The sequence below is a fragment of the Musca autumnalis genome, unplaced genomic scaffold (genome assembly GCF_047663935.1).
Source record: "Musca autumnalis isolate F117 unplaced genomic scaffold, ASM4766393v1 scaffold_4, whole genome shotgun sequence".
Taxonomy (NCBI): Eukaryota; Metazoa; Arthropoda; class Insecta; order Diptera; family Muscidae; genus Musca; species Musca autumnalis.
Genome location: NW_027411977.1, coordinates 249,695,765 through 249,709,907, shown reverse-complemented (window position 1 = coordinate 249,709,907; position 14,143 = coordinate 249,695,765). Strand labels below are relative to the sequence as shown.

The window sequence follows — 14,143 nt, the reverse complement described above, 5'->3', positions numbered from 1 at the left end:
AGGCATGTAGCTCATCGTTGTTGTCGTTGTCGTCAATGTTGATATTTATGTTTCCTTGTTAGCAACATAATTGGAAGTGTCGTCAATGATCGTTGATCGTTGTTGTTAGCAGCAACAGTAACAACAACGAAGCACTAAAACATCAAGCACTTCCACATCCCCATCAAAGAAAACACACAGACATACTCACTTGTATTGGGCCAGCAGCAGCAGCAGTTTTGCTGGACCCTGAAGTCACTTTCATTGCTGTTGTGGTGGTGGTGCTGCTGCTGATCATCACAAAAGAACGCAACGATCTTGGGATCGTGTGCTCGTATATTCACAGTTTCACATTTGTTCGTAAAAGGATCGTTACAATGAATTGCAAACGATTTCACATCTGATGGTTTGAGTTACACATTTCATATCGTGGTATCTTGGGTACATGGTAAAAAAAGAAGAATAGGTGAAGGTGGTGAAGGTATTGCGTTCCTTTAAAAGTCTGGTAGACTTTGTGCTATCTGTTTACATACATATACATATTTCCCATAATCATCTCGGAGACTAGAGAGCCTATTAATGAGTAAAAAACAAATCCATATTAGCTCAATGATATGGGACCTACTTTTTATAGCAGAATCCGAACGGTGTGACTTAAGACACAAATGCTAGAGAAGTTTTACATGGCTAAAATACTCAGAAACATCCTACATTACGCTGAGGGTATTTTTGCCACCGTTAAAAATGTGATAATACCTGGCCTATGCAGTGTTAATAAGGACGCACCCTAGTTTTTCTGTGAAACCCGATTCTGCCAAGAAATTAGAAAAATTTATATTGATTTTACGTAAACACACATCTTCTGCAGTGATGACAATGTAATAAATTTGCAAAGTATCTATCCACTGAATTGATATACATATATTACCCTTCAAAAGACCTACCTACTTCATAATACCGACCATATAAACAAATATCTCTCCAAATAAAATTATCCCAATTTTTCCTGCTTAGCTTTTGTGCCATTTTACAGAGAATAGTGAGTCATTTAACCTGGAGAACCGAGATGCATGCATGGTCCAGTGGTGTGTATGATTCATAATAATACTCATACGCGTTGCTGATCTTCGACCTCATTTTGAGAACGAAATTTTGCAAGAAAACCGAATCTGATAATAATAATATTTATTTTCCGTTTGAGTTTAAAAGAGCCTCGATTCGACAGTGGCTCTCACATGCAAATGTAGTATCCTTACCACAGGGTAAACTGTTATAGCAAGATCCCATGCATAAACCTGTGGTACAGAATACTACATTTGCATGTGGGAGCCACAGTGATGTAGTTAAAAGCACTCGCCCCTTCGTCAATCCCTGAGGAGAACATATAATTTTTCGTTGGTGGCAAATATCCTCACATTGACTGTTCAAAATCATTTTTACTAAAGACTTCTTCTGACAATATGCGTTCAAATATTCTCTATGAAAAGCTTGCCGTTCACTTTCCAACTGTATGCATTTTTGTACGGGATTTTCCATTACACGTTTTTATCCTTCGACATTACACAAGTTGAAACTGCGCCTTTACGAGGGCTGAACGATAACTCTCTGGCCTAATAATGAAAACTGGAATATTTACCATCACAAATAGATTTATTGTTTTCTTAAGTAATCTCCAGCATGATTTATATGCTTTTTCATGCGCTCAAACCAATTGTTGATTCCCTTTTCCACTCCGATTTAGACACCTCCAAAACATGGTTTTTGAACGCTTTTACAGCATCTTCTGGCTACGAAAATCGTTGACCACGACTTTTTTCTTGATATACTGGAATAAAGTCATTGGATACCCAGTCAGGGCTGTACGGCGGATGACCCATCAATTGCACGTTTTGTCCGGTCAAACAGACGCTGCACGGTGGTCGAAAGCACTGATCTAGCGGCGCGAAATTAATAACTTGCAAACGAATTGAGATACGTCACTGAAATTTGGCACAAACTCAGCTTGTGGGTAATAATGGGCCAAATATGAACAATATCGGCTCATGTTTTGGTATAGCCCCCATATAACGGTACCTTAAGATTTTCGGTATTTTGAGGATTTAAGCCACAATTTCGTAGCACATTACCTGTAATTTGGTACTTAGGGTTCCTAGTGGTCACAAGATATTTTCACCAAAAATTATGGACATAGGTGCACGTTTTGATATAGCCCCCATGTAACCGTACCTCCCAATTTAAGGTATTTTGAATATCATGACATTTTTAAACCAACTTGGCTGTAATTTTGCATTCCGTGTTCTCACTGCGTATAAAATCTTCTTATAAAACATTTTCAACACGGATTTATGTTTCGATGTAGCCCCTTTTATGGTACCCCCGATTCGTTGAATTTTTACTTGTTATCCCATATTTAATAACATATTTAGCTATAATATGGTATTATAGTCTCTCTGGGGGTAGAACTCCTCCTTGCAAACATTTCTCAAGATAGGTCCATATTTTAATTTAGCTCCCATACAAATGCACAGCTAAATTCGTATGAATTTCATGCAAAATCCCTCATTTAAAAAGTGCAGTCATCAAAAGATTTGCAAATATTTGCAGCCCTAATGTGGTTATTCCGTATCCAGAGAGTCCAATTTCATTCCCCAAAAAATAATCGAACCTAAGTTCGGCCAAGTTTACAAGATGCACTCTATGGAACAAACGCGAACAACCCATAAAAACACTAAAAAATTGAATTTTTTGAAAATGTGTTGCTATATAACCCCAAACTAATTTTTATAATTTAAATCACACCCTCTGCTATTAATTAAAAATATATCTTGTCCATTTTCATTACGAATTTATTTAACATTTAAACAAATATGAAGTTAATTTTTTTGCAACAATTTTTTAAATTCTGATGCAACAAAAACTCTTGTATTTGATAGTGAATAACTGAGTGAATATTTACAACAACAAAAATGAAAAAACAAAATCTTTGTCTGCAAAGTGTCTGTAATCGATACAATGGAAAATATTTCGCAATTTTATAGTTCGATTTTTTGACTTTCGCGCCGCTAGATCAGTGGTTTCGACCAGTGTGCGCTGGTTTGAATCGATGTGTGAGAGCTCACATTGTCATGATGCATAATGATTCGTCATCTCTTGTTCGTTTTTCGAATTTCTCAAGAGACTTCTGGCGAACAAATTGGAGTTACCACTCAGAATTAACCGTCCTACATTTCTGAAGCCGTATAGTCGCCACACGGTCAGTTTTGCCGAAGAAACATGCGACCATTTGCTTCGAAGTGCTTCTTACATGAACAATTTTCGTTGGATTTGGCTCGCTTTCGAAGGCCTAAACGGTCCTGTTTTATTTGGAGCTCCTAAGCGTAGATCCAAGATTCGACGCCTGTGATGATCTTATAAACGTCGTTTGAAGCACAACGATAGTTTTTATTCAAAGTTTCTTTGCACCAATCGACAAGAGCCACTTTTTAAGCGATTGTCCAATTTTGCTGGATCTAACGAGAAAAATCCATTTTTTCGGCCAGCTGTTCATGTAATATTAAATGTTAGTTGGTGAAAGATATGCCCAAGGATGCCTCTATCTCACGATATATAACATGGCGATCTTGCATTATCCGTTCACGCACGGCTTAATTTTTTTTCTGGCACACGGCCGATTCGACGTTCGTTTTTGGCCACTTTGAATTCATTTAACCAGTTTTTCATAGTGCTATAGGATGGCCCTTTATCAACATACAAATATTTAATTTGATCGATTCACTCTTGTCGTGATTATCCACGTCGAAATTTGTGAAAAATTATCGGACGAAAATGTTCACAAGTAAATTCAATTTTCTTGCAAAGTTATTTTTTGAAGTCACTGTAAACAACACAGCACATGGTAGTATGACAAACTGTCCTGAGTACGTTTAGGCTAGAAACTGTCAAACTTTCAACAACAAGTTTCAAATGGCGCCTGCAACACGTTGTGTTGCCTAGGCCAGATAGTTTTCGTGCAGCCCTCGTACTAAAACTGGAATGATACACGCTCGATGGGGTCCATGAAGTGTAGGATAATGACCGAAAATTCTATCAAAAATCATCTTGATTGATGGGGCCAATTTCCACCTCGGTTGCTGTATCAAATAGCAACATTGTAACATCAGGGGCTCGGAAAATCGAAGAGAGCTGACGGTGTCATTTTTCAAAATTTGGTTTGAACCAACGGTTTCGGTGAGAGATGTTTAATGATTTTTTTTTTATGGTTGGAGTTGGATGGTATTGATCTGGACAACGTTTAATTTCAACAAGATGGCGCTAAGTGCCACACAAGCGACGGAACGATTGTTTCTTTAAGAGAAAAGGATCGAGTCTCCTTTCGAAGAGTAGATCCCCGAGATTTCGTGGTTTAACACCTTGCGACTTTTCAGTTGGGTCACGTGAAAGATAATGCGTACACCAACAGACCAGCCTCTTTATTATGGAATAAACACATTCAATCATTTATATTAAAAAACAAGTAAGAAAAGTCTATAGTCGGACGGAGCCGACCATGGGATACCCTATAACACTATCCCTGGATCGCTCTCCACGGAACTTCTTTTCAATGATTGTGAAAATTTAATTATCAAATAGTTATCTAGCATGACTAAGACATTTTTGTAGCAGGAAAGGAAAATTTAGTTCACACAAACTAAAATGTAATAAAACCCACTTATGTAGTACTACTACTTCCATTGTTTAACCGCTACGTTATTGAAATTTTTACCAATTTCACACAAAAGTTTCAGTCCATTTAACCCGCTAAGTATTATCTGATCTTCACGTTGGTTTGTACTCTTCTTCTTCATCATAAACTCAAACTTTGTTTAAAATTTTGCGGGTTATTATTTTGACCTACAGAGCCGCTACAAAATTAGTTAAAATTTTGTTTTTGGACCATTTCATCTAATCATTTCTATTCTGGCCCGAACCCAACCTCCTTAAAAAATTCGTTACAATCGGTCCATAATTGCGGCCTTAAGCTTGTTTACAATTTTTAATGGACTGACACACATCGCTAAATCGCTTTATCTCGTCGAAATATGAATTTTGGCATACCAAATAAGGGGTCTAGGACGAATATTTCGTGGTGTTACATAAACTTTTGGAGAAACAATATGTAGCATAGGATAAAAATGTAGTTCTCTACACAGAACCCATTATATATTAGGCAGAAGGCCCGTTATCTAGCAAACACTTTATTGCAATTAACATCAGAGGAAAGATCAGTAGCTTTTTTCCTTATGTAGGCTACTTTGCGAAATATATATGTATGTCCTCAAGGAATTTAAATATCGACCAAAAATAAAATTTTTATATTTTTCATACAAAAGTAATGGTCCAATTCACCCGCTAAAGAATATCAGATCATCATTCAAAATTATAGGCATCTTTTTTGACCTATACTCTTACCCGGAGCAAAATTTCGTGACTATTGATGTATAATTGCGACTTCTAGCGAGTTCATTATTACACTACAAACAAATAACGGAATATATTAGGCTTTAACTCTGTTATCTGATCATGCACACCAACATAATTGGCATCAATTGAAAGGTCAAGCGTTCCACTTTCAAGTATATCTCACTTGTCCGGAATGTCACTTCCAGGAATTAAGATATAAGCTGTATATTAAAAATTTTCAAAATTTTCACACAAAAGTTTTGGTCCATTTAAACCTCTAAATATTATCCGATCGCCATCTCAAATTGCAAGCTTCTCCTTTGTGATATACTCTTACCTTATTTAAAATAACGCGTATGTCGGACTATTATTGAGACCTACAGAGCCGCTAGAAAATTGGATAAATATTATGTTTTTGGTCCATTTCACCCGCTAAATATTTCACGATCATCACCAATAAGAATAGGGATCCATTCTGATCTGAACCCGACCTCCATACAAAATTTCGTGACGATCGGTCCATAATTGCGGCCTGGAGCGTGTTTACAATTTATAATGGACAGACGGACGGACGGACGGACGGACGGACTGACGGACGGACGGACACACATCTCAAAATCGCTTTATCTCGTCGAGATATGAAGATTGGTATACCACATTGGGGGTCTCCGACGAATATTTCGCGGTGTTACATGAATTTTTACTAAAACAAACTTATAATACCCTTTTCCACATTGTGGTATAGGGTATAAAAATTTCTTTGAATACCAAAATAACACCTCTTATTGAAAAACCTTTTACAAATATTACGATGAACAAATTTTGGGTAAAACCCCGTACTGCATTTTGGCGCAATCTTTCTCAATACATTAAAATTATCAGTTGCACCATATTTGACCAGAACAATTTCCTTAGGTGAAAATCGGTCTTGTTGACCAAAAACTAGACTAGCGGAGGGTATCAGCATGGAGGGCTTTAAGCATGGATTTTTTTAAACCACAATTTCTTCCAGTGCTTAAGTTGACAAAGAAAGAACGAATCATTACATTGGTGACATTTAGGAAACCCATTACTTTTGACGGCCTATTGAGCGAGCTAAGGCTGTTGCATACCTCGTCAGCCATGATACTGACTTGGCTTAAACACCTTTTCCCCTGTTTTCTGCATGTAACAAAAGGGATATGTCGTCGTTTTATGAACCATTGAACAATACTGCCACAGTCCTTACACCAATCGCTGGCGTCACTCAATATTCAACGATCCCTTTGCATGAAAGATGATGACAATTTCTAAATTACTACACTTGGTAATCTATGGACGCACGTTGTCTTAAACTATTATTTCATAACCGATTTTTGATAAATGCACTTCAGCGTAAAAGCACTCAGTGCACGTCCTGCACAGAAGCCCGCAACCATTAAAACAAGGCTTAGACTTTGAGTTCGGAAACATAAGCACCACATATGATGACGTCGTATACCATGGACTGGCGACATAGACCAGCAGCCGGGTTTAATAGTAACTCGTTGAATTGTTCGTTATAGCAGAATGAGTTCATAAACTAAACACTGAACACTTGAATGGTCAATTGGGAATATGCAAGGTTTATGCTGCTCGCTCTTTGCCACAACTGCAACGACGACAACAAACATGACACACTACCATACAATGGGCTAATAAAACAAAGTTGTGGCAAGAATTTTGTTGGTTGGCAGTTTGTTGCCACCACCACCACCATCATCGTCGTCATCAAAACAGAGTATCATAGTGGTCGGCGGACTAAATGGCCATTGGCCACCCATGTTATTAAGAGTTGGCTCGTTAGTTTGCGTTAAATGAGCAAAAGTGATTGAACGTAAATTTATGTTACGATCTGTGCCAAGTTAAGAGCATCTCGGTTATTATCAAACAGCCTAACTGCTAGATGCAGCTGTGGCAAATTTCCTCCAAAAGGAAACCACAGTCAATTATCTTTCACTTGTTAAGTATCTGAATAAATCTGTTTCATGTTGCAAATATTGGACAAACAATAATATTAGCCTGTCGCTGTGGTCAGCTATGATGCTGTAAGACATGTACGATAATGCTCACAGTCTATTTACACGGCATGCCTAGAAAGCAAAAATACAGATGGACTTGTGATGGCAACTTAAGAATATTCAGTGGTAGTTTCTAAAATATCCTATGAGCCTATTTAAGCTTATTTGTATAGGTATATAACCAATTATAAAAGCTGTGAAATACTTGTCTTTCCTTCTACCGCCCTCTCTCCACTGTTTAAATATATATTTTGATTAGCCTTCTAATGGGAAAGTGTGTGGGAGTGTGTATGAGTGCCTGAATATTTGCTTCTTGAGGAGATTGCTTTAGCCTTAATTCTAACTTTTTCATCATAATTTATTAATAATGGTTTGCACAAGAAAATTAGTTCAATTACTGTTAAAGTAAATTGAAATTTTGTTATTCATTGAGCAGCAGCAACAACACTCGTACATACACACATACAACAGTTGCCAGTTTAAACCACAAAAAGAACTGATAAACAGAAGCTTAAGACAATACAGGCGATCATACACACACGCACGCTTTGTGTGGGAAATATAGTCCGAATATAATATTGCTTTGTGTAAAGTGTCCAGGCGGATGTGTTCGAGTCCTTAGGAAAATTCAAAAATTGCCATTGTTGCCGTCGTTTGGCATACAAACCTACAAACATTTACACAGATAACATACCCATGTTGTAGGTTCAACTGCAGGATGTACGTACAAGTGGTGTACAAGGAACGGAAAAAAATTACGATGAGAAAGAGAAAGGCAGAATGGAAATGAATACAAAGAAATTGAATAAAATCTGCATAGAATAAATTTAAATATAAGTAAACTTAAGGCAATTCTCTGCTTAAAGTGACCAGATTATGGAAAAATTGGGTGGGCTAATTCATTTTTTTTTAATATCAAGCTAGACCAACTAGCAATTAACTTTAACTCTATAGGAACATTGTTCTCTTTCTAATCTACTTTCTACTGTTTCCAGCCGCAGAATAATTCGAGCAATATTTATATTAAGTGTCAATGGTATTCACACCCGCCTTGCACGCTGAAGGTCGTGGGTTCGATTCTCTGGAAAAATACCCCTCAGCAATGTTGGCCACACTTTCTGAGCATTTCAGTTATGTAAAACTTCTCTACATGTGGTGTCTTAGGGCACGCCGTTCAGACTCGGCGATAAACTGTACGTCCCATATTATTGAGCTAATATAAATCGGGGTGCACTCATTGATCTGTGGAACAATTTTAAGTCCACTACATTAACATCAAATATATTCCTTCGAAAACCTTGTAACACTATCATAGGCTACTGCTTACACAAAGAATTCTCCTATGTGTAACCTTGGACAATTTTGAAAGTTTGGCCACCCATATATTCAACGAATACAGAGAAAGAAAATACAAAGTCGATGTTAGTGTATATTTTACTTAATATTGTTGCTAATGAGCAATTGTTTTCAACCAATATTTTATACATTTACTATCCTCTGACCATTTTATCTCTGCCAGTGTTACCAACAGCTTCGTCACCAATACAGACACCAACATTGCTACCACAACAACCGTTTCATTTGCACGTTCAATGCTCAGGACAAACCAACAACAGCTGCTACTAGTTACAAAGACCTGTTCGTATCATGTTAGGGAAGGTATCCCAATGGCATTTTTTGATTATTTTTTAAGGTCTAGGGAAAATTAAATGTTCGTTAATTCGAAATAACTCTGAGAGAAAATTAATTTCCTCGATCAAATTATATCAAAAAAGGAGATTTCACGAAAACTAAAGAGCTGTCGGCTAACTGCTAAATTCCCAAGAAGAGAAAAGGAAAGAAAACTTCGATACATGTATATCTTTGAACCTACTTGTAACCGAATAAAACAAAAAAAAAATGCGTTAAGTTCGATCGGGCGAACTTTTTATACAGTTTACCTTCAGTAATGTCGGTAGGATAATGAGTCCGAAACTTAAAAATACCGAAAATCCGGCGGAACCGTTCTACGGATATTATAACAAAACCTCTGCAAAGAGGATTCGATGGTCAAATTGGACTAATGTCTTCGACATGCTATGGTGCAAGGGGCGTTGGTTGGTCGCCCGTAATCAACCCAGTGCTGAGAACACCGTGGGGTTGAGCCGTCAAGGCAGGTACCCACGCTAATCATCACCACCTTATTCCTTAACGCCAAGCGTTGCGTTGATATAGGAGCTACACCAAAACGTGAACAGATTTAAAAAAATTGTTTTCTAACGTTTTGAAACGCAAAATTCCAAGTTACAAGGAGTTACAATTCGTTGCGCAAATGTGGTCAATATCCCCAAAATGCCTTAAATCGGTGCGTTGCTTAAGGGGTTATCCCTACATTATCAATTTAAAAAAATCGAATATTATATTGTCTTATTTTGAAGTACAGGTAGTATAGAGTGTGCCGCCAAAAAATTTCAAGTCCATCGTAGCAAAATTGGCTGAGATATGCCCTTTCAAAGTGGAGAACTCGTAGTGGTTTGTGTGTTCAGGCGTACTTTATTGTTTTATTATACCGCTACTTTTTGCATAATTTTAATATACCTCACAATGGCTACCTGTTGGGAAATCCCTGAAATGAATTCTATTAAATTCAAATCCATATGGCGAAATAGAAGTCATAAGGAAGGAATGTGTCGGACACGTCCAAAAGCGTATGGGGTCCCGCCTTAGAAGTTTAGTAAAAAGTAACAAAAAGCTTGGAGGCAAAGGAATGTTGACAGGAAAATTGATTGACAAGTTCACTGTCTACTATGGACTTGCAATTCGTCCCCTTTCGAATTGAATTCACGATATGCATGAGGCAATATGGGCGACATTTGATAATTACAGTTCAATACAATACAAATCCACATCACGAGAGATGTTCAACCGGTAAAGACTCGTGGTGTTCACATCAACGGGCTCGGGCAAGAAAAAAGGCTTTCATACACGATTACAGACCACTTCCATCAAATGATTTAGATGCTATTAGACCTATATACAACGATCTAAGTAAAGAGTCTTTACTCGAAAGATGCGTCTGCGGCTTCAATCAAAATAGCAACGAAAGCTTCAATGAACTTATTTGGAAAATTCGCCCAAAAACCCTTTCAAGTGGAGCACTCGTTGTAAATTTCGCAGCTTACATTGCGATTGGTCCTTTTAACGAGGGTACAAAATCATTGTTATTTGAGCTCGATGGGAGTGAGCTCTGGACAAAACGCACACGAATATGCTAAAAAAAATCGACCAAGCACGAATTGCAATGGCAGAGAGACGTGCAGCCGAGTGCACTCGTGAAGGAAGAATGTTGCGAAGACAACACCAAAGAAGAGCTCCTGTATGTACCAGGAATAGATGACTCCTTGTAATTTTACCAACAATACATTTTTATTCATGTAAACCGAAATAAAAACTTATAACGCGTTTGTCTCGAAATGCCATTTTTGAAGTCTGTGCCAACGATAGCTCGAAAACGGATAGACCGATCTTCGTATATTTTGGTGCGCTTATTAAATACATAAAAACCTTTTCTTTAAGCGAGACCGATTTTGGGCAAAAATCGGTTCATTTTTTTCGTTAAAATCGAAATTTTGAATTTTACGGGTCACTATTTTTGTTAAAATAGATTTTTGAGAATTCTGTCTCGCTTAAAGACAAGATTATTAGATTCTTAAGACGCGCACCAAAATATATGAAGATCGGCCCATTCGTTTTCGAGCAAGCGTTGGCACCGCAAAACGCCTTTACAAAAACTGGGTTTCGCAGGTAGTCATTTACCACAGAACTGTGCAATATTTTTCAACAACAAAAATTCCAAAAGAAGTTTAAGATGTGTCCTTTTATAGAAATAAAAGATTTACCTAAAAATATTGGTAGTTTTCTCAGAAAAAAATTATGAAAATTGAGTTCTTTGGCCAGCACAACTAGTGATAACCCCTTAACACCAAAACGTAGACCTATGTAGACAATATTTAATAAGTTGGTTTTCTAATATCTTTTTTTTTTTTTTTTTTTGTTTTTGTTTAAAACGAGATTTTTGCCGTATTAACATACTAAAGGTATTGCTTTTAGTCGCCAAGAATTTACACAGACATCTCACATCCCAGTTTAAAAACCCAAATTAATTTAAAAGATACTTCTGTGTTATTCACATCCACATTTAAGGCTACCTTCCCTTTTCAGTCTCATTACCATACCATTTTTCAGTTACAGTTTGAATCTGTGTTTAATATCCATGAACAATACCTAAACAATTATTGGCAGTCCTCTCCTCCTTACATTTTAAGTCCGAATTGCGTAAGTCATTGTTAGTCCGACAGGGAGTGAGAGTAACTAAGTTGGTCGAATCGAGTGTTTGTGTCAGTGTGTATTTGTGCGGTAATATCTATCTTCCTTTTGTCAGTACAAATGGGAATGCAAATGAGAATGTGCTGACTGACTTGGCTTCTTGGGCAGCGCATCCACAGATGGACTGACTCGTTTATAAGCACTGTTTAAAATTTACAAATAATTGGAGCATTATTAATTTGATTATTTGCTCTGTTAGATGAAATTGTATTTGGAGAGGGAGAGAGAACCAGGGTAAGGCGAAGGAGACTTAAAACATAGAGGAAGAGATGGGGTCATAACGTTTTCTTTTATTGGCCTCCTAGTCAAACTATAACCGCAACAACACAGCGTGTGATTATTGAATTACGATTGAAAAAAGTGCTTGGAAGTGAATGTAAAGGAGAAGGTATACTTATTTGGTTCGATTATCAAATCTAGGAAAAAGAATTCAAATTTGATTACTTTAATGTAAAGTACTTCAAGATAAATTGAATTGGTTTCGATATTCATGCTTCTTAATGAAGTTGAAGTTTTGTTGATCTCGAAACAGACTTTGAAGGCAAACAATTAATTTATGCGCAGGACGTCTGTTTAATCAGCTAAGGATATAATATAGCTATCAGCTAATGATATAATATACGAAAATACAAGGACAAACCGAATAAAGTTTCAAACAAGGTAACAATCTATATGCTGTTCCATTACAAGGTAAAAAAGTAATAAAAAAGTAAAAAGGATGATACGTAACAGATCAATTATTTTGGACCCACCGTGGCGTCACTCAGGGCGTAAGTCTGTGGTTCAATTCCTGATCAGAACATTAGGTTTTTTTTTGCGCTGGCAAATTGCCTCAGCAAACTGTGGTTATTTTATGAGTATTCCATATGAGTATAATGTAAGAGATATTTCCCCCATGCCTCTGTGGATATGGTCTTGGGAACAATCGTACTTACGACTACGAAGACTGACACACTTCCATTTCTTTAGTTATTATTTTAAAAATACCCAATCTATGTGGGTCACTCACATACATATTTGGCCCATATTCGATGTCAGTAGCCATTACTTGACCATTGAATGTTCATATAGAAACCCAGCTAGCATTTGGAAGTGAGTTACTCACTTCCTCTACCAAAAGTAATCGCTTTCTGCACTTCTTTTCTATAAAAGAGCGATACTTTATCATTTTACAATAACAAATGTATTACTGTTCAAATTAGATCGATCTGCAAGAACTACCTAGTGTCGCAGAAGAAGATGAAAATTCTGTATTTGATTGTTTACACAAACAATTTACATTGTTTTACTATTTCTTCTCGTGAGAGAGATAAGGTGAGAGTTTTACAGCTACTCCAAGTATTTGCAAATATCAACAATAAGAAAAATATCAGTCAGTTGTAAGTGCGAAAGGTTCATGGAAAAGTGAAATTGAAAAAATTAAATTAATAATTTAATATTTAAACATTTATAAATTGAAATGTAAAAAAGTGCAGTGACTAAATAATTGTGAATGATAAAAAGCAGAAAAAATAATAATATGTGTTGTGTATAATGTGAGAGATATTTAGATAAGAAAAAATAAATTTCATTTTCTTTATCATAGAGTGAATTTGAATATTAGAAAAAAAAACAAAAAATCGAAAAAATTCCAAAAAGTCAAAAGTGCCAACAGTACTTATTAACAGTACTTTTAGGACAATTTTCCGGCAAATAAAATCTTTTATTTAGCTAAAAACGTTTTAAAAACAATATATACGGCATCATTTAGAGATTACAAAAGAAAATTTTCAGTTAGGCTTTGATAATCAAGAAATATACCTCGATGACTGTCAGTTTTGCTTGCCAATGTGTACTATACTTTACACTCATTCGACAAAGAAAATTAAAACAAATAAGTTTGCAGAAATAATGATAATATAATTTGACTTTTAAAATGTACACATTTTCGATTTTAATTTTTGTTTTATTTATTTATTTATTTATTTATTTATTTATTTATTTATTTATTTATTTATTTATTTATTTATTTATTTATTTATTTATTTATTTATTTATTTATTTATTTATTTATTTATTTATTTATTTATTTATTTATTTATTTATTTATTTATTTATTTATTTATTTATTTATTTATTTATTTATTTATTTATTTATTTATTTATTTATTTATTTATTTATTTATTTATTTATTTATTTATTTATTTATTTATTTATTTATTTATTTATTTATTTATTTATTTATTTATTTATTTATTTATTTATTTATTTATTTATTTATTTATTTATTTATTTATTTATTTATTTATTTATTTATTTATTTATTTATTTATTTATTTAT

At 35.4% G+C, this 14,143-nt stretch overlaps 1 long non-coding RNA gene across 1 annotated transcript; it reads left to right on the top strand.

Annotated features, from left to right (window-relative positions):
- The first annotated feature begins 12,902 nt into the window (after positions 1-12,902).
- On the top strand, positions 12,903-13,739 carry LOC141403367 (uncharacterized). The gene is made up of 2 exons (XR_012412782.1): positions 12,903-13,214; positions 13,408-13,739. It is a non-coding gene; the product is annotated as an uncharacterized lncRNA (long non-coding RNA).
- The last annotated feature ends 404 nt before the right edge of the window (positions 13,740-14,143 follow it).